Source organism: Amblyomma maculatum, chromosome 9 (genome assembly GCF_055883805.1).
Source record: "Amblyomma maculatum isolate TAMU_Amacu chromosome 9, ASM5588380v1, whole genome shotgun sequence".
Lineage (NCBI taxonomy): Eukaryota > Metazoa > Arthropoda > Arachnida > Ixodida > Ixodidae > Amblyomma > Amblyomma maculatum.
Genome location: NC_139352.1, coordinates 130,324,933 through 130,347,663, shown reverse-complemented (window position 1 = coordinate 130,347,663; position 22,731 = coordinate 130,324,933). Strand labels below are relative to the sequence as shown.

At 44.3% G+C, this 22,731-nt stretch overlaps 1 pseudogene; it reads left to right on the top strand.

Moving 5' to 3' along the window:
• The first annotated feature begins 15,950 nt into the window (after positions 1-15,950).
• LOC146180386 (uncharacterized) lies at positions 15,951-18,661 on the top strand (annotated as a pseudogene).
• Positions 18,662-22,731: the final 4,070 nt, after the last annotated feature.

Genomic DNA, 22,731 nt, shown 5'->3' with positions numbered 1-22,731 from the left:
TCTCGGTTTTGCCTTGAAGCATCCCGTCGTTGTTCAATTGCTTCTCTGATTTTCTTATTGCGCCAGCTCCGTGGCTTTCTCTTTCCATTCCTGTGGTTTGCTACCATCTGTCAGACCAAAGCGCACCTATTGGGAGAAGCGCGAAACCTCCGGCGTGGCTACGAGCCACGCTACGCTGAAGATCGGATTTTCGCATCGCTTATGACGTCACACAAACTTTTAGACTACAGTGCACCTAGTAAGAGAAGCGCGTAACGCCCGACGTGGCTACGAGCCACGCTGGTAGCCCATCTCTCGCACGGGTATGACGTCAGTAGTCACGTGGTGTAAAGCGTAACTACCGGACCAGGCTACGCTGAAGGCTTGAAACCTGGCGTAGTATTGCTTTGCCAATAAACATTCGGGGCAGGGCGCAGTTGCTAAAGCGCTGGACTGGCGATCGAAGGGATGGAGGTTCGATTCCCGGCGGAGACAAGGTATTATTTATTTTTAGCTCTCGCTCTTGACAGTGTGACACCACTGTTGACAACGATGTGGGATTAAAGGCTTTCGTCTTAAAATGAAACATCTCGAAACATCTGTTTCGGGCAGAAATTGTTTTCATCACTGCTCATAATAACACAACACAACTACATGCACCCTGTGGACTCTGTTTTGACTGTCTGGTGCCCAGGCTGTTTTCGTAACAACGTAAATGGTATGTTCAAAACGCTTGATCCAAAAAGCAGATCATAATGGAACTGTCCAAATCTACAACAGCCACTTAGAGAGGAATGACTTTATTGTGATGTTTGGCATAAATCTCGTAAGACGAAAGCCTGTCTAGGCTCAGTGAAAATCTCGCGTCGGCGAGGAGGAGGAGGAGAAGGATAAATGTTTATTAACACTGAGGAAGTCAGGCCTGCAGAAGCTTCCCGGCTACGTCGCCGGATCCCTCGAGCACTCGATGGCCCGCAGTTGGATTAGCGGGCTTGAGCTGAGCATAGCGGCCTCCCACTGCTCGCAGGTGGAGAACTGCAGATCTCGCGGAGGGGGGTCACGTCACTCTCGTGGGCATGTTCATAGTATGTAGTCTAAGGTGGCCCTCTGGTGGCAAAGATTACAGTAAGGGGTGTATAATGCAGGTTATGCATTTGGGTGGGTGGCTGGATTTGGAAAGGAATGCGTCTGTAATTTTCGCCAGGTAACCTCTTGTGCCTTTGCAAGAATTTTGTCCCGGAGGGTGTAGGGTACGTGTTTGACGGAAGTGTAGTGTATTTTTCTTGATAGTGAACCATACGGTCTCTTGCCGACCTAATGAGGGGTTGTTCCGTCGCCTGGCTGACGAGTTATCGAGCGAAGTTGTGGGCGGCCTCATTACCAGAAAGGAAGCGGTGTGCTAGTGTCCACATTAGCTGTATAGAAGGGTCAGTCGTTTGAGAGCCAAGCAGCAATTTGAGTACTACAGGGGATATCCTGCCTTTGCTGTAATTTCGTATTGCGGTTTTCGAGTCGTTAATTATATGAAGAGCTGAGGTTGAGTTTATAGCAAGGGCGATCGCAGCTTCCTCAGGATCTTTGGTAATGACCGAACCTGCCGTGAGCTGTTGACCCTGATAATTTATTCACAATCGTGAATGCATTACAGACCGCGTGTTCGGCTGCATCGACATAGATTGCATCTTGTTTGGACGCACTCTCAGCGCTTGAGGTGAACGGACGCACAGGCATGAGCTCCGTGTTTTGACACCGATATCAGCGATAAATTGTGCCATCGACCTCGAATTGTTGTTGTATCGAACTGCGGAAGTCACAAGGACCACGAAAACAATATGTTTCTGGGCAAGTAAACCTTTTTCCGCCTTTTTTGGAAAGATTGTAGTTTCCAACCACGGGGCAGTTTAAGCCTAACGAGGCCTAGTGAGCCGGCAGCAGCCAGCGCTGCTGCGCAGGCGACGTTCGCGCAACACCTGGAGCCACAATATTGAAAATGGAAATCGTCGTAGAAGGAGAAAGTATAAAACCCGAGGAACGCAAGGTGCCAAACCAATGGTTCGTCAACTATAAGGCTCGTAATATGCGCTTGGAGGAAGCGCGTCGATAAGAAGAAAACGAGAAAGTGCTAACCAAGCAGAACGAAATGAAGATGGCCGCGAACTCAGTGGAAAAACAGCACGTTCGTATAAGATATCATTATAGAGAGCCGAAGAGATCAATATTTATTTATTTATGTATTTATTTATTTTATTTATTTATTTACAGATACTGCTAATCCCATTCGGGATTGTTGCAGGTGGGCATATGTTAATACAGAGGAGTGTATATAGAGCATATAAGGAACACACAATGACATGATCATATGTACAAAGCAAATCAGAATGTAAAATGCATAGGGTACAAAAATGGTGAAACATATTATACAAACAAAAACAAATATGAGGCAGATATGAACGAGAATTATACATGTATTACGACACTACACTAACAGAAGAAAAAAACATAAACGTACTGTTTTCACATGTATACGCGTAAATGAGAAGGAACAGAACAAGAACAGAATCGAACGGGAGGCATACCGAAAATATGAGCATAAAATAAATTTTTGCTAATATGTTAAATATCTTTCCACTGCGGTTCCAAACTTAGTAAACGAAGATAAATTAGTAATAGATGAACTCTGGCTGTTCCACTCTCTTGTGGCTAAACGGAAGAATGAGTATTTGAAGCAGTCAGTGTGGAAGTGATATTCAGTTAGCGTATCTGAATGCTTATTACGTGTCGGTCTAGTTGCAGAGAAAGCTATGTATTTAGCAGGATCAACTTTTAAGTGTCGATGAAGTAGTTCGTACAGGAGTTTGAGGCGTGCAATTTTAGCTCGGGTTTGAAGTGTTTTTATTCCCTGTCTTTTCATTATTTCAGTTGGTGAGTCAGTTGTTCTGTATTTATTGAATATGAACCTTACTGCCTTCCTTTGTACTGCTTCAATTTTATTTATGTCTTGATTGGTAAAAGGAAACCATACGACATTTGCATATTCGAGGACAGAGCGAATCAGTGTATTGTAGGCTAGTAATTTAGTTTTATAGGGAGCTATTTTAAGGCGCCGCCTGATAAAGAATAGTCGTTTTAGTGCAGTTGAGGTTATATAACTGATGTGGGCGTTCCATCTGAGGTCACAAGTTAATAATAGGCCTAAGTATTTATGTTCATTAACTGCAGCGATAGGGGTGCCATTTATAGTGTACTGAAATCTTGATGTATGCTTCTTTCTAGTTATTGACATGACAGCAGATTTTGTTGCATTAAGTGTCATCTGCCAGTCAGTGCACCACTTGCTAATAGTTTCTAGTGCGCTGTTCAGAGCTATGTGGTCATCGAATGAGTTGATTTCTCGATATATAATGCAATCATCGGCGAAAAGTCTTATGTCAACGTTAAGATTAGTCACTATATCATTGATGAAGATTAAGAATAATACAGGTGCCAAGACGCAGCCTTGAGGTACGCCTGATGCAACGGGAACTATATTAGACGTTTGATCATTGATAAGTCGCGTGGAGGCCTGGCGAAGCTCATGACGAACGGAACGCTGGCGTTGGGAGACATAATCAAGCTTGCGGCGGGTATAAATCCGAAAAAGGAAGGAGATAAAGACTTTGTCTAGCCAAACCTGAAGCAACAGACGATTCTGATAGCCACGACAAGCAAAAGCCGAAGATTGAAATAACTGAGCCTGAAAAAACTGTAAGTCACTGGGGAAGACAGGTAGGTTACGGCGTATCCTGCAACACCACACAAATGCGGCAAGGGAGTGATATACGACGTCCCGTTATTCTCACGGAAGAAAATATGATAGGAAGACTGAAGAGAGAAGATAATCCAGAAATCTACGCAGTCAGAAGTCTAGGGAAAGAATCTAAGGTTGTGATGATAATGTTCGCCCAGGAAGAAGTTCCGAGATGGATCATTTTCGGAGGAGTTCAAGTAAAATGCTGGCTGTACAAGAAAAAGTACGAGGTAAGTTACGCATGCGTAATAATGGAACACAGAGCTGACGTATTCCCGGACCCTAAGAACATCAAATGTAGGACGTGCGGAAAGGAAAACCCACCGGATGGCCACAGGAGCGAACCAGTACGCCAGATGTGCGGCAAGGGACACATCCTAGGAGGCAGCAAATGCAAATCCATCTACCGTACTCCATACATCGTCAAGAAGCGGCGCTGGGAGAAAATCATGGAGATGGAAGAACGATGGAGGCGAGAACAAGGGTTGCCCCAATAGCCGATCCACAAAAACGGATCCGAGTACAGAATAAGAGAAGACTCTTTCCCAAGACTCTGGGAGGGAAGTGGAGGGTATATCTCGAGGGGAACCGCAAGGGGATGAGATCGAGAAAGAAGGAGAAGCAGGTCAAAAGACAAGAGTCAGTCAATGGGGACAAGCAGCTCCAGTTGGCCACAACAAACTAAAAAAAAGACCGAGGATGGAGCCAACCCCAATCAAACCAACAACCCATGGGGAAGAGACAACACGCCGGGAGAGAAAATCATCAGCTTCGCAGAAGGGTCGCAACCTGGTAAGGGGAATAGTCAGGATGAGAAAATAGGTTAATGAGGAATATCGAGGAAATGCAAAAGATAATAGAAAAACAAGACGAAACCATACGTAGACTTGAGAAACAGCGGAATCCAACACAGGCACAAACATAGACGCAGCAACCCACAGCTGTAGGAGGAACAGTAGGTGGAAACGAGGCGGGAGCTAATAGTTACAAGGACATGAGACCTATACAACCGCCGCCGGCAAAGAGCAAAACCAATGACACGGGGTTTTCGCAAGACCTGGAAACTAGAGTACCAAGATTGAAAAATGGCTTCACGAACCTAGAGAGTGGGATCACAAATTTCACAGATTTTATGGAACAAATGAACAAATGCACAGATTCTGAAGCAAAATGAAGGGATGCAAAAACAGGCAGAGAATATTAGCCTAATACAGGTGGAGTTGGCAGCCAACAAAGGGTGGCAGCAAAAAGCAGAGGAAGCGATACTTCAGCTTCAAGATTGACAGAACGAAGAATTTTAACAATCAAATCTGGCAATGGAATTGCAGACGTTTTAGACGAAAGAGGCTAGTGGTACAACAACATCATAAGCAATTAGAAAACCATCCTCTCGCAAAAGCGCTGCAGGAAACAGGGGGTTCTGCTAAATTGGCAGGATACCATGCTTTTTATAGTAACAAAGCAGATAAAGCGAGGGTGACAAGGCTAGTAAGATGATCTCTGGCAGCTCTGGAGCTCGAGATAGGATCCAGGGACATTGAACACGCGTCTGTGGAGGTATTAGCCTGGAGCATCACAGAGTGTAATATTCCCTACTCAATGTCTACAGCTCCCCAAAGCAGAAAAAGATCAGATTCCGAGCAATAATAAAAAAGGCTAAAAATATATGCGGAGCGCAGCAACTACTCATAGTAAGGGAATTCAATGCATAACATCAAGCATGGGGTTGCAGTAGACAATGCCTCAAAGGCAGGCAACTATGGGAAGATATTCAGGAGCAAGGCTGCGCTTTGTGTGTGTGTATTCGTGCATTCCTGTCCCGTTTCCTTCGCGCAGTTCTGTTTTGTTATAACCATGAACCGACTATCTCACGTCTTTCAAGGCTTTACACTGAATAACAACCCAGACAGCCGGACGAGGATAGCAAATATTGTCAGAAAGGACACGTCTCCGGACCTCACAATTCCCACGAACATAGAAGGTCTAGAGTGGTACAACCTGCAATTAAATCCAGGCAGCAACCTTTATATCTGTTAAGCGGGGATCCAGGCACTGGTAGCGGACACTGGTAGCAAGCAGAACCGGAGCGGTGGTGGCTTAACTTGGAGGCAGCTGCTGCGCAAAAGCACTTCCTTTTCCTCTTGTTGTTGTTGTTCTCCTCTAATTTGATGCCACATACCTACACAGGGGGATCGGCCAAGAATTGGGGTGCAGAGATGTTAGATTTTGAGTTGTATAACTACATCGCAAAAATAAATAGAAATAAATGCTAGGGAATAGAGAAGGAAATGTAAATATCAAAAACCAAAATAAAAGAGAGTAAATACTAACGCACGCAGTAGCAGAATGCCACAATTTTTATGTACAGATTAAAAATTCAAAGCATATTAGCAAGGCCGACGTTTTGTTTCCATTGAGAAGTTTTGAACAGCGTTAAAAACAGACCTGTGACTGTACCCAAGCATGGTGGCACCGAACGATAATAAAATCTGGCTGCTCAAATTAAGACTCAGCTGTTGTAACGGCTTCTCTAAATACCGTTTTCTCATCATGGTAAAACGGCGGCGAAATAGCAAGAAATGTCCTATTGTTTCCGGTTCCCCGCTGACTGCGCAGACGGGAGTAAGCGCCAAACCAGACCTGCGCATATAGAAATTTAGGGGCGGAATACGACAGCCCAGCCTGGTTAGAGAGACTTCAGTCTGCCTTGATTGACATGATTTCCTATTCCAGGAATACTTGAGATGCAGGTAGTCGTCCGATGATAAAACAGATCCAGACTGCGTGCCTAATAAGGAGCGCCTCCGAAATCATACAGCTGTTATGTACTCTGTTGCCTGGAGGATGGGCAACCGAGGGCCATCCAGAGATTCTTTAGCTAGTCTATCGGCAACCTCATTGACTGTCACGTTACTGTGGTTTGGTACCCACACTATATGTATGAGGCTCAAATGTGAGGGGAGCAACGAAAGAAAGGTGTTTAATATTGGCGAATCCAAATTCGAAGAGAGCGACAAGCACAAGGAATAAGAGTGTAATTACAGCCACTGTGGAGTGTGGTGGGTCTAGTTTGCGCAGCGCAAACACCATCGCCAGCAACTCCGCCTGGGAAATTGGGCTAAAATCCGGAAGACAGACTGAAAAAGCCCAGTCTAAAAGCGGACAGTATATTCAATGCCGGCCTTTCCACGAAATTGAGAAGCACTAGTATTACCTGCGGGGTATGAAATCGAGGCCATCTGACTACAAAAAAGGAGTCTGGCTCGCAACAAAAAAATTGATATGGAGCGGTGGAATTGTGATTCATATATCTTTAGATACGTCTGAACAGTCAAGAATTGTAATCTAGCTAACAACGGTGGTATTCTGGCTTCAAGGTATATTACATTGTTAGCCACAAATTTAAGGAGCCCAAGGCATAATCTAAGCGCTTCCCGCTCTAAAAGAACAAGCGGACAATTTTTGTAAGCAGGTGAACCAGAAAACAACACAGATCCAAATTCTATGATTGGGCGGACACACATAACATCAATCATTAAAAGAGCGTCTCGCCGCATACCAGACCATGGATTGCTTAACCTGCGCAACATACCCACAGTACGAGCCCCTTTCGCTGCAACATGTTCAATGTGATCCCTCCAAGCCAGATCGTCACCGTAATCACCCCTAGATACTTCAAAGACTTAACTTGAGCAATTATATCCTGCTTAAATGTTAGAGAAAAATTTACCAGATCCTGAATTTGCAAAAACAAGGAAAGCGCACTTTTTAATGTTTAATGTAAATCTTAAGTCACATAACCAATTCTGAAGGGAGCTTAGGTACGATTAAATGTCAGGTGCAGCCGTAAAGAACGCGATGCCATCCGCATAGGCATACGTGCGAACGTCTTGATGAGTGGGAATTGAACTCATTAAAATTTTAAAGAGCACGGGCGAGAGAACTGCCCCTTGAGGAACACCTCTGGTTTGTTGATACCTGCAGAATACACACCATTCAATGAACAGTAAAATTGTCTGTTTTGTAGAAACGTAGATATAAACTCAATTAAATATTGTGGAAAACGTAGAGTTTCTAATCTGTGCAATAAAATTCGGGGTTCTACAATATAATAAGCCTTCTCTATATCGAGAGTCACCAATGCAGCATGCATTCTTTTTGCGCCGCGCAAAAAGAATTCGACTCTCAAAGTCGGTATGCGCATTCCATATTGAACATTTTGCGCCAAATCCGATTTGACAGGGACTAAGAATGTTTTTGTTCCACAAACTCGGTAACCCGTTGGAGTACGACCCTTTCAATTAATTTTACCAAGTTTGATGTTAAAAATATTGGTTTGATATTTTCCAAAGTATAGCCACCATCATTATGTTTCAGTAAAGGAATCACTTTGGCTAGTGTCCAGTCACCAGGTATCCAAGAACGAATAATGGAGTAATTTACCAACTCTAACAAGTAATTTGGACACACCTCAAAGAGGATCTTTAACATTTTTGACGTTACTCCATAACCGCCAGGCGCAAATGTCATTACAATCGAAGAAAGCTGAGAAAATATAATTTTAGGGACATCGTTAACCGTATCCACTGGGTCTACAAACAGTGGGGCCCCACGGCCCATTTTAGCGTTTCAAACCGCGCGCTTTTTTCTGTTTGTGTTGGTGTCCGCCCGGGCAGCGCGAGTACGCATGAGCGAGATGCCTGGAGCGGGGGCGGCATGTTATCGGCGCGAGACAGAGGGTAGATAAGCGCGTCGGAAGCATGGCTCGGGGCTTTTTCGCCGGGCGGCCGGCAAGAGAAGGGCGGCGTGGCAGCGTCCCAAGCCGGCGGGATGTACACGGACGACGGAGCGGAGTCCTGCGAGGCGAAGACTGAAGCGGCGCCTAAAAGAAAGCCTTAGGAGTGTTAGCGTGAGTGCTGCCACGCGAGTAGCAATGCGTTTGTACCGTCATCAATGCTTTGGCCCTATTACTCACCCTATCCGCGCCGCAGTGTGTTTTGTGTTGTCGCGGTGAAGCCCTGACAATGTTCCGTTTTATTCTGCATAGTTAATTGTCGCGCACTTCGACGGCATGTTTCCAACGCAGTTGTGACCAATGCTGTTTCTTTTCTATTTTATACTTTTCTGTTGATCCGGAATAAACCGGTGTTTTTAAGAAAGACTTGGTTTTCACTCGTCGGGCGAGACCATCGCTCGCGGACCCGTATTCTAGTAGGCGGCGCCTTAATTTGCCGCACAACATGGGGCCCGAACCCACGACCCTGAGATTAAGAGTCTCACCACCAGGCCCTATCGTGGCTTTCAAGGTTGCAAAATCCAGCTGGCCGTCTAGCCCGCTGGTCACTCCCTCTCCAAAAGTATAATTACAGGGTAGAATACAGAAGAGGCACTTTCAACAAAGTGGCCGATGCCCTGTCACGAGCTCCACTTCCTGGTGAGGGAGAGCGAGAACCAGCGGTTCATGCTGTGACAGCTCCTGCCGACACCTGGGGCACACTGGTGTCCCGTCAACAGCTCCTTGACGCTCAGCTCTCAGACGACCAGTGCAACCAGATACGCCAAAGCCTGAACAGCGCCAACCCTGCAGGCAGCCGGGCGCTTAACGGAAGCTGCGACAGCTACGTGGAAGCAGAAGATGGCTTTATCCTGCGGTATATACCTGCTGTGGACACCGAGAGTGGTGAGTCCGCATTTCGTGTGGTCGTTCCTAAGGGCCTACGTAAGCATTTTCTAGAGTACTTCTACGATACACGCCTCGCAGGTCACAGCGATGGCAAGAAAACATGACAAAATGTGTCGCGTTGCAACATGGCCCCGCATGAGAAGGGATGTCCTGACATTCGTCCGCACTTGTCATACCTGCCAGACCGCGAAGCCGAGGGGAGGGAAACCACCGGGCCTCAGGCAACCTGTAGAGAGCCGATACCCATGGGAAATTGTAGCTTGCGACATAATGGGTCCCTGTCCCAGATCAGTGAAAGGGAATCGCTACTTGTTAGTAATTACTGATCATTTCTCGAAATGGGTAGAATTGTATCCCCTGAGTAGGCTAGACTCGAAAATAATTTGGGATAAGCTACTAGAAACATTCACTCGCTTTGGTTTCGCAGCTCAGCTTATCACTGATAATGCCACGTATTTCACCGGTAGGATATTCACTGCCACTTGCAAAGTTCTTGGCGTGCAGCACAAAAAGACTACGCCCTACCATCCTCAAGCAAACATTACAGAGAGAGTGGATCGAAATCTCAAGATTATGATGGTGGCATTCACGGAGCGGCACAAGGACTGGGACGCTCGTATCCAGGAGATGGCCTTCGCCACAAGAACCACGCTAAACCGGTCAACAGGTTTTACGCCAGCGGCCATTCTCCTTGGTCGTGAGCTCAGGTTCCCTATTGAGCATGCTCTGAATGGCTATGATGTACCGGGTCTTAGCCATTCTAAATGTGCGCATGGTCTTTCCAGCCGCTTGGCCGAGACTCTGAAGGAGGTAAGGGAAAACTTGGACCTTGCCCGCCTGGAACGCTGTAACTAGTAGAACAAGGGAAGGCGACCTTTGGAATTCACAGTCGGCGACAAAGTCCTTCGCCGCACGCACCCACTAAGTGATGCAGCAAAAGGGTTTGCTGCTTCTCTCGCTCCACGATGGACTGGCCCTTACACGATAACAAAGCGCGCGTCTCGGATTTCTTACTTTATTCGCCATGTGCAGGGTGGTCGAGAAGCCGGACCAGTCAACGTGGCCGATCTCCGAGCTTACCACGGCCGTCCACTAGCCACATAGAACCACTTGACCTACCAGGCACTACGGGTACCCACGCTCGGCGGATACCTCCAAGCATGCGCCCCGCCAGCGCAGTACCAGTTCCGTCCTTATCCCGCGTTATTTTTGTTTTACACCTCGGGAGGTGCCCGTCTTGAGAGGGGGGGGGGGGGAGTGTGGGGCCCCACAGCCCATTTTAGTGTTTCAAACCGCACGCGCTTTTTTCTGTTTGTGTTGGTGTCTGCCCGGGCGCTTATTACTAAACCATATCCCGTAGGAGCACTCGAGCAGACGACGCTCCGGCGCATGATTGCTCTGAGTAACGCCACCTGGCGACAAATTGTGGATATATTGTCTGAACGAATAATATGCATTTAAAGGCCGCCGTTCCCGTCGCTATTCTGGCGCACTGGGTTGACGTACAGCACTCACCTCTGCACTTATTCCCCTGAAACATCTGTTCTACTCCTGTGTTGTCATTTTCTTCTGACTTTTTTTTTAATCCCTTCATCGCATTTATTTCCTGCCTTCAATGAGTGTATGTTGCCTTTAGGTAGCGTTCACAAACACCTTTCAGTATGGGAACGGTTACACTAAACAATTACTTTCATCATTATTATTTCCTGCCTTCAGTGAGTGCATGTTACTTTTAGGTTGCGTTCAGAGACATCTTTCAGCAACAATAGCCCTTTACAGCGAGTGTATGTTACTTTTAGGTTGCGTTCAAAGAGACCTTTCAGCAATAATCGCCGTTTAGCTCGCTGAGAGCGTCGTGTGCTCCAGTGCGCGTGCGCCTACGGGATATGGTTTGGCAATACGCTGCCCGGGCAGCGCGAGTACGCACGAGCGAGCTGCCCGGAGCGGGGGCGGCATATTATCGGCGCGAGACAGGGGATAGATAAGCGCGTCGGAAGCATGGCTCGGGGCTTCTTCGCCGGGCGGCCGGCCAGAGAAGGGCGGCGTGGCAGCGTCCCAAGCCGGCGGGATGTACACGGACGACGGAGCGGAGTCCTGCGAGGCGAAGACGGAAGCGGCGCCTATAAGACAGCCTTAGGAGTGTTAGCGTGAGTGCTGCCACGCGAGTAGCAATGCTTTTGTACCGTCATCAACGCTTTGGCCCTATTACTCGCCCTATCCGCGCCACAGTGTGTTTTGTGTTGTCGCGGCGAAGCCCTGACCCATGTTCCGTTTTATTGTGCATAGTCTATTGTCGCGCACTTCGACGGCATGTTTCCAGCGCTGTTTTCACCAATGCTGTTTCTTTTCTATTTTATACTTTTCTGTTGCTTCGGAATAAACCGGTGTTTTTAAGAAAGACTTCGGTTTTCATTCGTCGGGCGAGACCATCGCTCGCGGACCCGTATTCTAGAAGGCGGAGCCTTCAAAATATAGGGGATTTGGGAAGTGTTGACAAAAACGCTTTTCTAAACCTTTAGCGATGTTTTCTACTGTTTTGAGAGCTTCTTTAGGAGTCGAAACACATGAGGGTAAATTTTCTGAGACAGGAATCTTTTTCCGTAACTTTAAAAACCTGAAAAGTGCACGTCGGTTATTAGATTGTGAAAGGTAATTGAAATGCTCAGTATCATAATTATCTTTCGCTTGTGCGACTGTGCGTTTAAATGTAGCTGCAAAAAATTTATAGTCATGACAATTTTTGGGACAAGCAGCCTTTCTTCTTCTATAATCACGCGAACAATCTGCATTCCACCATTTTGTTGATATATTGCCTTTTGATGCACGTACTAAAAATTCACACTTCTTACGACAGGATGCAATAGCCTGGCATAAGGTTTGCGATTTTAACTCTTCCGTAGCCTCAACCACTGACTCAAGAACCGAAATAAAAAATGAGTGAAACTGGTTATAATTAACGTATTATCTCAACTGAGATGTCGGCGGAGTTAAGCAGCAATTAACCTCAAAAGGATAGGTATATGGTTGCTAGAGGTGCCACCATCAACAGTCGACTAATTGAGTATAAAACACTAGTGCTGGAAAAAGTAAATCTATCACAGATTGACTGTGAGCACGTACAAAAGTTGGTAAACAAGAATTCATGCAGTTAAGGTTATTGTTTGAAAGCCAATCCCACAGACGCTTGCCGCAGAGATCCGTCTTGTAACCCCACGAATCATGGCCAGAATTAAAATCTCCAGCTAAAATAACCGAATTTTGACAATGAACTAGGAAGTGGTCTAGAGATCTCGTGTCCTGAACACCATTGGAGAAATAAACATTCGCTAATGTAAACGGACTGGACCCTGGAATATCAAAATCTAAAGCCAACAATTCAGAATCTAAAGCGGAATAATGAAAAGAAATCTTAGCCCTATGACAAAATTTTGAAGAAACTAGAATTAGTAACCCACCACCTCTTGACTGCCGATCTTGTCGAAATGATCGATAATTTCGTAAATGAAAATGTTTTTCAGTTGTAAGCCAAGTTTCTTGCAAAACAAGTATAACAGGATTCTGTTTTAAAGAAAGATAAACTAAACCTGTAGTAGCTGAAAGAAGAGATCTGCAGTTCCACTGAAGAACTTTTAACGTTCCTATATTTTCTTGCTAATAGATAGCCTCATTTTGTAGAAGCAGTGCTCTTGCTAGACAAACTCGTTCTGAATCAAGAAAGGCGGGCTGCACCATTATGAGAGTTTTTGCTCATCTTACAACTGGACAGTTTATATTAATATAGAAACAATAGTCCTGTATGTTATTATCCTCGAGATTCATTTCATATTTGTCCGTGTACTTAATTATGCAAAGTATGTTGCAAATCGTAATTGTTTTGTGTACCCGTGATGACGTTTTATGTGAAGTAATGTGGTTTTCACATGCAGGCTCAGACATGGGGGACATCCATCGAGTTGTGCTGGCAGTAGATGAAGAAGAGTGCTTTAGCATTGCAAGCATGGAGAAAGCAATGGCACTACTACTTGGAGCGTTCTTCGTGTTCAATATCTCCTATCCACCTGGCGCCTTCTTGATGTAAAAAAAATCTTTTTATCGGGTGTTGTAATTTCTGTACTGGTTACATATTTAAGACATAAGTGTTACTATAAGGATAAAGCCCTTTAGTTGCTAGGACATAAATAGAATTTCATCTCTAGTTTTTGAGCAATTTAATCATTGCTGAGGCTTTGTATATATTAGGGTTCCATAGAAAAACTTGCACAACTGATATTATTTATTTTGATGACTAGGAAAGGTGAATAAACACTCTGCACTTGGATCAACCATGCCATCATGAAACTGTTTGATGGCAATTGCTGAAGGGACTTGTAGAGCAACTGCTGGTTCATTCTTTAGGTGTGCCTGACTATCATGCGTAAAAAAATTACTTAGCAGGTATTAGCATGGCAAGACGCAGTCTTAAATAATTTACACTAGTAAATATCATGCATATTAGTAATGCATTTTACATCATGTGCTTAATACATTTCTGACTTGCATAAAAGTTTCTGAAAATGCACTGTCGCACTTAATATGCACTACAACGCACAAGATGCAGTAGAAGCTATGTTCTTGGCACACACTGACTATAGCCTTGCTCACAATTTATTCATTCAGTTGAAGATATGGATAACAGAGTTCATTTATTATTTTTACAAGTTGCGTGCTCTCCCTAAATGCTCACTAATTTATTGTTGCATGGATGCCAGAATTGATTCACTCGTGATGCGTTGCAACTCGTATTGAGCATGACAGTACATTCTATTTACTTTGTTGAATAGGAAGCAACCAATTTGTTAATGAGATCTAATAGCCTCCTTTACTGAACTCAAGGTGATGTCCACGTAAGTACCTGAAGGTTTTGAGTTCGTGTCCTGTGTTTTGGGCTAATATTTAAGGCTTTCACGGTAATAATGTGAAAATGTTGTTTCATTGCTGTCGCTCATCGTCATATGTAGAGGCTGCTTCGATTTATTTAGCTGCATCTTGAAGTAAGTTAAGTCTTTTGCCCTAACTGCAACCTACTACTATTGAAGATTACCCTCTTTTCCTCTTGAAGCATGTATAGTAGGAAATGGTTCTGTATAGTTGAGCATATTAAGAGTGTGAACATGTCTGCCATCAGGATGTCCCAAACATGTTTCTCTTCACCACTTCAGCATACTCAGCCTCAAAGAAGATTATGCAGTATAAACATTCAAGGCATTCTAGACAACTATATGCCAAAATATATGAGTCACATTATATAGGACATGGAAAGGAATTTTGAGTATGTTAAGAATGATTTTCCTTGCCCCCTCCTTTCTAATTACTCTTGCTTCGTTAGTGTTGGAAAAATTAAATAATTGTTAAACCTAGCTTGCCATTATTTTGCAGGTATATCATGGGCACATCTTCCATATATTGTTATAAACTGAAGCAAATTCCCACATTTTTTTTCTAAATTCAAATTCATCTAAGAACAAGGGTAAAGAGGGCAGACCTTAGTTCGCAGGTAGAGCCAACGTTTCGAGAAGTGGACTTTTCTTCGTCTAAGCCCAGACGAAGACAAGTCCACTTGTCGAAACGTTGGCTCTACCTGCGAACTGAGGCGTACCCCCTTTACCCTTGTTCAGTGCTCCATCATACCGTGTAAACCATCTTCTTCCTCTCGTTCTACCAAGGCCGGTGATGGAGATATTTGAGGTAACATGTGCTATCGTAATCAAACGTAATGAGTGGTATAAATAAATCAATATTTTTGTTGAGCATTATAGCGTTTAAAGTTCGATTACGCATAGATACAGGCTACTAAAAAGTCGTGGGAAAGGTGAAAAAAAAATTGGGAATTTGCCTCAGTTTATAAGAATATATGGAAGATGTGCCCATGATATAACTGCAAAATCATAGCCTCCTCTATTTTTTGGTGCCTGCCGGATGCGCCCTCCGCGGCCGTCGACGCGACTCTGCTGCTACGCCACTTAGCGCCGAGTGGTGGCGCTAGTCACGTTGGGGTTCGTCTGCATTCGCCGCGACTGCACCACGCAGTCGCTCCGTCGCGCGTATTTTGATCCTTATACACTCATGATTCACTCTCTTTGGCTCACACGTGCAAAAACTTAACTTTACTGGCATTCGTTATTGTGACAGCACTGCTTAGACGCTAAATTCATGCGTCAGGGACCCAAATATCGGTGACGATCAACGCATGCGGTACCATCGGCTCCCTTCTAACGGTGAGCCAAGAATTGTTTTGTCTGGATAGCAATAATGTTGTTTGTAGCCTGCCTAAATCTGCCTGTGGCGTACTCTGTCTGTAATTCGATCAGTATTAGTGGTCCCATTTTCTCAGACTGCCAGCCCTTAGTTTTGTTGTTGTGCTTGTGCTCGATGAACTTGTGCTTGTACGGAAATTTTTAAGTATACGATTGTAATATCAAAGCGCATTATTAAGCCGCTGACAGTTGCCTTTGCAGGTACTTAATGGCATACTGCTGTGTGCCACGTTGCCGCTCAGGTGGGAAAAGCAAGATTCCAGGAATCTCGTTCCACGAAATTCCGGTGGACACGGCGCTACGGGCAGTGGTTGAAAGCCATACGGAGGGACAACTGGGTGCCGAACACAACCTCGAATTATTCAAGAGTGTGTAGCCGGCACTTCAAGGAAACCGACTTTGCGGAGGGCAAACGGCGCCGCCTCAAGAAAGGTGTAGTGCCCTCCTTGTTTCCAGAATACCCTTCGTACATGAAGCCAAGGCAGTTACATCAAAGGAGTACAGAAAGCATCAGGAAAATGGCGTTTCCGAAAACCAACGAAAAGGAACCTGAGCCTACTACAAAGCGGCAGAAGTTCCAGGACGGCACAGAAGCAGAAATGTCAGAGGACAATTCTCTAGAGGCCAGCCCGTCTTATCCAGAAAGAGATGAACAGGCCAAACCTGAAAATGAAAAGCTCCAAATAGTACACATGCGAATTTTTCACACCAAGCAATTCAAGTGAATGTTGGAGTGTCCAGCTTACTTGCAAATGAAAGAGCAAGATTGAAACGCAGAGAAAGGGATCTCAAAAAACAGGTTGAAAAGCTTCGACGCACTGTAGACCACTACAAAACAGAGCTTGAAAAATTGAAAAATGATTGCAATTTCGGTAATCTGCAGTACATTCGTCAGCAGGCAGAAGAGAAGAATATTTCAGCTCTTTTTTTATGGGATCAAATTGTTAACTTTAGCCGCAAAAATCCAACTTGGACTGAAGACGTAGTGCGCCATTGCATCGTGCTGCGCCACCTCTCCACAAAAGCTTACGACCACGAAAGGAGGGAGATGCTACTCAAGCTACCTAGCAGAACTACCCTTTTGAATTACCTTGGGAGCAGCTCGGGTGAGACAGGTGTCAACCACTTAGTGCAAGCCAGGCTGAAGGCTGAATTAGGGAAGCTTGATGCACCCCAATCTAGAACCTGCTCACTGATAGTAGATGAGATGCGGATAAAGCCCAAGCTTCAATACAAGCAGCGAGATTGCTTCGTTGGTCAAGTTGATATGCGCATAGCAAATTCACCTGACAGTGATCTTGTTTTGGCAAACTCCTTGCTATGCTTTGTGATAATTGGGCTCAGCACTACTTATAAGATTCCTGTTGCATACTTTTTTACGAAAGGGTTAAGCGGCTCTCAGCTATCGAAGTTGCTTCTCTATGTGATTAAAAAAGTGGAAGAATTAGGCTTCGAAATAGTGCGCCTGGTGACAGATAATCACAAAATCAACGTAAGTGCTATGAAAGAGCTCTGTGGTGGGTTTTTGACCTATAGAATCCAACACCAATGCAATCCCGACCGAGAACTTTTCCTAAGCTTCGATTACTGTCACATAATGAAAAATGTGCGGTCCCAGTTTTTGTCACGAGACCTCGGCAAAGCTGGTGAGGTGTATTCTTCCCACCTAAAAAAAACTCTATGAAATGCAAAAAACATGGCTGGTCAGGCCAGTGAGGAACCTAAGCAGGAAACACGTCTACCCCAATAACATTGAAAAAATGAATGTTAAGAGGGCAGTGGAGGTATTCTCTTCCGAGGTTACTTCAGCACTAGAAGTTCTCATGACGCAAGCGGGCCATAGCTGCCATCTTGCTTTTGCTGCTGCAGGCCCGACAATAACCTTCATGCGAAATGTGTATCGATGGTTCCTTTTGCATGATACAAGCAACACTGTGCAACATGTCCAGCAACGCTTTCCTGATGTGAGGCACTACGACAGCCCAGATGATGATCGCCTTGAGTGGCTAGAAATCACGTTTCCCCTGTACATGGAGGAGTTGAAAAGCAATACATCATCTCCTCGTGGATTCCTTATGGCTGAAACATATGAAGCGCTCCTGCTTACGACATACTCTACTGTTCATTGCGTCCGCTACCTTCTCACTAGAGAAAAGTTTGGTTTTATATTAACAAGGAAGTTTAGCAGTGACCCCATCGAATCATTTTTTGGGACCCTAAGGCGGTCGGTGGGTTGCAATGACCAGCTGGATGTCCGTTCTGCGATCTCGGGGCTAGAAAAAGTTTTGAAGACGGGCATCGCAGCTGTGTCGCTGGACAGTAACGTTCTTTGCGCTGAAGAGCCTGGACCATCCAAGGGTGTTTTACTCTAAACTCCACAGGTGTCGAAAAACTCAGCTGAGCTTCCAAAGCAAGCTGTAAATGTACTGGAACATCTAAAGCAGCCAGATGTGGCAAGGTTTGCAACACTGCAGGTGTCAGCAACAGTTTATGTTGGTGGATATATCTCCCGTGTTGTTAAGGAGCATATGCAATGTGATAGCTGCAGTGCAATCGTCACCAAACCTTTGACAAAGCAGCCTCTTCAAATGTTCACTTTTCACCAGGACAGAGGTGGATTGTTATACCCCTCAGATAGCCTGCTTCATGTCCTAGAGACCCTGCGGATATTTGTCCAGACAGCACTTCAAAAATGCCCAACGCTTCACAAACCACTGCAAACGCTCTGTACCAGCTGTTTCAAAGTCTGGCCTCTTTCACTGCGCCAACAGCCAGCACCATCATGATGTAGCTAAGTTGGTATGCTCAAGATTCATAAAGCCGCTGCTCGTGAACTATGCCTTTGCAGCCACTGATAAGAGTGGCATTCACAAAACTTTCTTTCAGAAACCATTGTCACGGAAGTATGTGAAGTTGTGAATTGATTCTTCAGTGTGTTTCCTTTCTAAGCTGGGAATAATTTTTTTTCTTGTAACATACTTTCAGAAGCCGCTGTGAAGAAAGTATGTGAAGTTTCAAATTGATGCTTCACTGTGTTTCCTTTCCAAGCTGGGAATAATTTTTTTCCTTCTTCTGTATGGATGTAAAACGAAGTTTGGCTTTTCTGTCTGATGTGCATGCAGTGTTTACGTACCTAAAAATTAGAGGGACGCTCAAGCTTTGCCTTAAGAGAAAATGCCGATATAGTGCCTTTAACACCACCTTAATTGTTATTCGCGGAATGAAAATTTTTATTCCATGAATTACATCATTAAGTATTCGCTTCTCATTCTGAGCGTTTTGACACGTTTGAGCCCCCTTTTTAATATTTTCATTTCATTATTTTTTAATTCATCAGTTACATTACTTGACATTGCCTAGCTATACCACACAACAATCACTAGAAACACAAATTACCATGATAGGATTTTTTTACGCAGCCCCCGATTATATCCTACATGCGGTGCCGACAACAGCTGCTACCTAACGAGCTGTAAAAGTTCTCGCTTAAAATGATGCTTTTTAGACGTGGTAAGTACAAGTCCCTTGCGTTAGCATGCATGTGCTATTCGCGTGAATATTCATGCATGTACCCTTCAGCATACGTTTCAGAATCAGCCATCTTGGAAAAATTATTCGTGGACGCTATTACACTGGGCAAGACATTCACAGAAAAATGCGGAACCTGCTTCACGAGCGGCGCGGGACCATCAATGCGCCCTTGAAACTGCATGCGCAGCACCCCTACGTGAGTGGCGCCCCCACCACGATGAGTGGTTGCGTCGCGCAACTGCAGCGACGGCGCGCTCCCATTGTTCGCTCCGGGATCCGGCAGGCACAGAAAAAATAGAGGAGGCTATGGCAAAATAATGGCAAGCTAGGTTTAACAATTATTTCATTTTTGCGACACTAACGAAGCAAAGTAATCAGAAAAGAGGAGGCAAAGAAAACAATTCTTGACATACTCAAAATTCATTCCCATGACATATTTCTATGTCATATTTCCATGTCATGCCAGACGAAGACAAGTCTACTTATCGAAACATTGGCTCGACTTGCGAACTGAGGCGTACCCTCTTTATTCTCGTTCAGTGCTCCTTCATACCATCACTGGCCTTGCCATTTTTAGACAAATTATTGAATATATGCTGGAACTACTCCATGCATATCTTTACTTTCTGGCTTCTCCCACCCCTCTGCTTTTTAATGCACCATTGTTAGCAGCATCGCTTACCAAATCAATCTAATTTATTTTATTATTCATAATTTACAGGTACTTTGGAAAAATAAACCCTTTCAAGGGCCGAGGAAAAGGACCAGCCAGCGGTATTTCACAGAGGTCGTTGAGCCTGCTACGGGTGTTTTTAAACTGGTGAGTTGACCTTTGAATGGATCACAGTCACTGTTATGTGGCTTGTGCTACTGTGATAGCTTATAGCAGTGACTAGAGTTAATGCACATCTACACAATGCATTAGGATATCCTTCACTCATCTTAGCTCAAGGAACCTCATTCCTACATGACAGGCTTTTTAAAGAAAGTGTTGTTCAGTGTGACTTGATTGATGCACCATTAGACATGAAAGGCTAAGTTGCAAATTGTGTAGTGCATTAAGAAAGAATTCATTTGTATTATAAATCCGTCTGAGAATAAGGCGAGGAAATATTCGGCGGCAGCTGGTAGTTGCTGTGGTAGTTAATTGCAAAAAAAAAACCTTTACTGTGATTATTTCTTGCAGCTCTAAAAATTTGAATATCTGTAGTTGCTGAGATTTGAAGCAGGCAATGTGCAAAACGACCAACTATGAAGCATTCAAAGGCGAAATATCTGACCTGTGAGTTTTCCGACTCTCGTTTATTTCGACATTTTCATGGAACCACAGCAGTAGTCATAGAACCAATGTTCTAAATTTTTCCAACCTTTTATATTCGCCGCAGTTCTGCAGCAAAGAGCCGAACCACTATATAATATGCAGAATGGAAAGTCAATTATTCAGAATTCAAGGGGGCCGAAAATGTGATCAGACAGAAAATTTAATCCAGAAAGGAGCCTAATAAAAGCAAGTCTTTTATCATCAGTGGGTTCATTCAGTACATACGAATGGCTGCAAGCTCTTACTGTTCTGAGATATCGTCCACTGCCAAGGTTTGCACTGCTCAAAGTTCGCAGAGCTCACATGTGCTCGCAAATACAACATTCGTGATTAATTCATCATTAAGAGATGAGGTAAATGCCTTGAAGTTTTGAATAACCCTATGAAACTGACAAGAACTGCCAAGAACATACAGCATCACAGTACTTTTGCCTAATGAACGCTCTGAATATTATTAAAAACCATGCGCCAAGGACCATTTTTTTTCATTTAGTCTAGCGTTCTGCTTTTGCACACATTCTTGGAAATGTTAAAGAAATGATCCAGAATTTTGAGTGCCTTCGCACACGTTTCTGCAGTGCAACGCAGTAGCAGTGGTGGCTTTTCGCAGCTATAACTGCCATGTTTTGAAAGTGATTAGCCACATGAACTACAAGACTATGCAGGGAGGTGTCCCACAAAATGTGGTCGTTCAGTGAGCTCAAAGAAAAAATGTGTAGCGCAAAAAGACATGGACACAAGTAGGAGAAACATGCAGTGCAACAAATAATTATTTTAGTAAAGAAATGTTTTTATACCTTCATATCACAGTGGACAATCAGGAATGCACTGGCAAAGCGTATCTGACAGATACACAAGTTCCCTTGACAGCAGTGTGACCGAAGGGTTCCTTGCATAATTTTCTTCCGAAAGGGACGATCCACTGGGCTTCAATTATTTCACGTGTTAACCTGTTTTTATGCACTTTTAAAATCGCACGTTTTCTGAGATGGGGAATGCATTCACACACATGGAATTGGGTCGATAAACCTTTTCCGCACATGCTCTTGACGCCCAGCCCATGGTCCCAAAGCTTATCACTCAAGCATCTGCCCACTTGTGCTACATATTGTTTGCCATAGCCCGTAGGAGAGATATATTGGATAGACAACATTTTCAGTGCAATAAATGGATTTTTCTTCTTCATTGTGCAGCTAACTGTCTCATTGAGTTTTGAAAACGTTTTCGTGCACAGATGACTCAACTTATAAGGAGCCGAAAAATAGAACTCTGCCACTGGTTTGCTGGGCTCAAAAGAAAATAGCGCAGTGATCTAGCAGCAGAGCGGGTTTTTCGGCTCCTTACAAGTTGAGTCGTCTGTGCACAAAAAATATTTCTGAGCTCAATAAGGCGGTTGGCTGCTGCACAAGGAAGCTTGGGGAAAAATTTGTTTATTGCTCCGAGAATGTTTCCTACCGAATTCCTCTCCCATGTGGCAAACAATATGTAGGAGAAATGGGCAGATATCTGAATGATAAGCTTCGGGACCATGGGCTGGACGTAGAAGAGCATGCGCGGGAAAAGTTTGTCGACTCACTGCCATGTGTGTGAATGCATTTCCCATCTCAGAAAGCCTGTGGTTTTAAAAGTGCATAAAAACAGGTTAACACGTAAAATAATTGAAGCCCAGTGATTGTCCCTTTTCAAAGAAAATTATGCAAGCAGCCCTTTGGTTGCACTTTGTCAAGGGAACTTGTGTATCTGTCAGATATGCTTTGCTAGTGCATGCCTGATGGTCCACTGTAATATGAAAGTATAGAAACCTTTCTTTACTAAACTAAACATTTATTGGAAGTTCGCACTGTGTGTCGACCGCGTGTCCATGTCTTTTTCTGCTATGCTTCTTTCCTTCTCACAGTGGCAGGTTTATTTTGAGTCTAAACTTCGTCGAAGCCCATGTTTTCCTTAGGCTTGCAGAACCACTACAGCCATAGTCATCGATTACTGCTTGTCGTCTATGTAAGCAATGTGCTGAGACAGTCAAGCATCAGAACGGAAACAAAACTGCGAATCTCTTGCTCCACCATGTTGGCAATTGGAAGTTTATGTAAAGTCATGTTTTTGTACAATATTTGATTTTTCTAACCTTCCTGCAGCC